Below are 3,028 nucleotides of genomic sequence, written 5' to 3'. Positions count from 1 at the left end.
TCCCCTTGCACATATGTGCCAGTCATTTACAACTCTAGATGGCAGTGCTTATCTCCATTTCAAAACCGAAGAGCCAGCACTGTCCGAAGACATCTCCATAGTCATGTGGCCAGCATGACTAAATGCCAAAGACGCACGGAACGCTGTCACCTTCCCACCAAAGTTGGTCCCTATTTTTCTACTTGCATTTTTACATGCTTTCAAACTGCTAGGTTGGCAGAAACTTGGACGAGTAACGGAAGCTCACTCCATTATGCGGTGCTAGGGATTCGAACCGCCAAACTGCTGATCTTTCTAACAGACAAGCTCAGCATCTTCGCCACTGAGCTCCTCAAATACAAGATACTGTACATCTATTCATTGTCAGTAATCTGTCTGACCTGATCCTGGTTCCAACTTTGTTTTTGTTTCCAAAACCAGCAGGTGGAAGCTGTGGCCAAGAGGCCTTTGCCAGCTTCAGTTGATGTGATAATTGCAGGCTTTTGGGGCTGAGATGCACTGGCAACAGGAATTGCTGCCCTTGTCACCTCCTGTATATACCACTATAATTGTAATATGTGAGGGTTCATCTTGGGAGACAGACGAAAGAGCCAGAACCACAGGAACCCCAGATAAGAGGCAGATTGTAGCAGGAATCTGGGCTTGACAAATGTTTCAGAAGGGGCCTTCCCTAGTTTCTTGGGTAGAAAGGTGATAGGGGAGAAATGTACTTTCAAACTTGAAAGATTTCGTTAATATAACTTTACGATAAAGTAGAATTAGTTCAGTGATGAATACCGGTTGCAACGGGGTCTGGCGTCCACCACATGAACACGGGCAGCATGCACACACACACGGGCAGCCTCCATGCACATGCACGCAGCACGCACATGTGTCCTTACCTATTGTGACACCTCTGAAAGCCTCTGCAACGCTCCAGCTGCTCAGCGGAGCGTCGCACAGGTGCCGTGCACTTCGTACGCAGAAGCGCCAAAGAGCTCAAATACAGGTAAGGAGCTCGGGTGGGTGGGTGGGCCCTCCAGAGCACCGTACCGGAACGGTACCCGGTGCTCCGGGCAAGCACCGGTATGCCTGTATCGGGGCGTACCACCTGCAACCCACCTCTGAATTAGTTCATCTAGGAACGCTTATCTGGATTACTTTGCAAAACTGAGAGTAATGTATTTTACATGGGTACTGCCCTTGAAGATGACTTGGAACTTAAATAAGCCCAAAATGGTAGGTTGTTGTTAACTAGAACATATTCAGCAGTGTTACATATTGAAGATCCTACATTGGCAGATTCCGATTCTAAGTCTAATTCAAGATGCTGATAAACTATATACTATTAATACTCTGGTTCTTGTAATCTTTCATTGAGCAACACAATGTACCTTTAGAGCAAAACATTTTGAACCAAAATACTTCAAATGGGCTAATTTACAGATTGTGTCCAAAATCTTGGGCACATAACTTGCTTAGAATTGAAGTTTGGCAAATGTTATGAAGCATTTTATGTCAGAAGCATTATCATCAAGCAGTCTAATCACTTTTAAAGCCCTGAATGGATGGGCCACTAGGATTTCTATGGGAACACCTTTTCCACTCAACTTTTTACTTACTCCATCCAATCCAGTGGTTGGTTGCTACGGGTACGGCCCAGTACAGCCGTACCGGTAGTGGCCAGGAGCAGCTGAGAGTGTTCCAGTAGGGTAGTCTGTTTGGCCCACCCACCTGCCCATGCTCTATAGGCTCTATTTATGTCAAAAGGCAGATTGTGCATGTGCACACATCATGCAGAGCCTGCGCATGCCCCGACAAGCAGCTGGGTGTCGCAGGGGAAATGGATTGTGCATGCGTGCGCAGCACACATCATGCTCGTGCACGGACAGGCCACAATCAGTGTACCAGTAGCAACGGTAAGACCAACCCATCATTGATCCAATCACTGAAGGCAGTTCTGAGTATCTCTACTCTGCAAGAAGCGAGAAGGGTTGGGATCTGATGAAATATTTTGATTATTTTGTTTCATTGTAAATCAATTTGTACCCTTTGTTACATAGGGTAAGCTACAAATAACTGTATAAATAAAACTGCATAAACACTGAAAGACAATATGAATATTTAAATGTATAAAATGAATTAATTCACACCCAAGAAGGCAAAACAATGGGCTGGAGCAAGTAAAGCATGATGGCATCTGAGAATATATTTTGCTGTTGTTCTCTTGTTGTTGTTAGCAGTTGCCACACCTATTGAATTTCCTGACAGGTCACTAAACAGTGAGATTCAATACAGGCCATGTTCTTCCTGACTGAAGGGAAACTGGTTCTTGAATTACAAGGCCTGGGGCATGGAACATGCTTAGGGAGCAGGCAGGATCCAGGACTCTATCAGAATAAAAACAATACAGGCAGGATAGAACTGGAAACACAAGCAATGAATTCATGTTGCTATAGTTTTCTGCCAACTCATGAATGGATGGAGAAATGTTTAGCACGCCAGTGTAAAAAGTGTCCTTCCCCCAGTTTTAATAATTAAAGTTGATTTTATAGTTATTTGTTATTTTGTTGCATTAACTGTCTGCTTGTTCCAATTTAAGATTCACAAAGTCAAAGCATTGATTGACTACTGTAAAAATGGTATTTGCTCACAGCCTCAGGTGCCCAAATCTCACTGGGTCATAGGCCAGCATACCTGAACAGTAATGTCTCTTATTGACAGAGGTGAATACAGTCATTAAAAGCTGTAGTTAGGATAGTTTTCAAAATGCATCAAGGATGCTCAGCTTTTACTCAGTGAAAAAATATTCACTTTGCTTGTGATTGGTTTTCTGGGAGCCCTATTCCAAAATCTATTGGGTGGAACCCAGACAAAAATAAAATCTGATTTACATTTAATTAAAATCAAATATAATTAGCATAATCACACTCCAGAAGTATTTAGCACATTGCCCTCAAAGGGCTTGCAGGATTAAGGTTTCAGACTGTACAACTGACATAAATCCACTGAATAAAAATTCAAGTTCACCAAATGTTCACAATTACAA

This window comes from Thamnophis sirtalis, unplaced genomic scaffold (assembly GCF_051295495.1).
Source record: "Thamnophis sirtalis isolate CommonGarterSnake01/CBP01778 unplaced genomic scaffold, rThaSir2_p1.2 scaffold_1, whole genome shotgun sequence".
Classification (NCBI taxonomy): domain Eukaryota; kingdom Metazoa; phylum Chordata; class Lepidosauria; order Squamata; family Natricidae; genus Thamnophis; species Thamnophis sirtalis.
The sequence above is the reverse complement of the archived record's forward strand: the minus strand, read 5'-3'. Positions refer to the sequence as shown.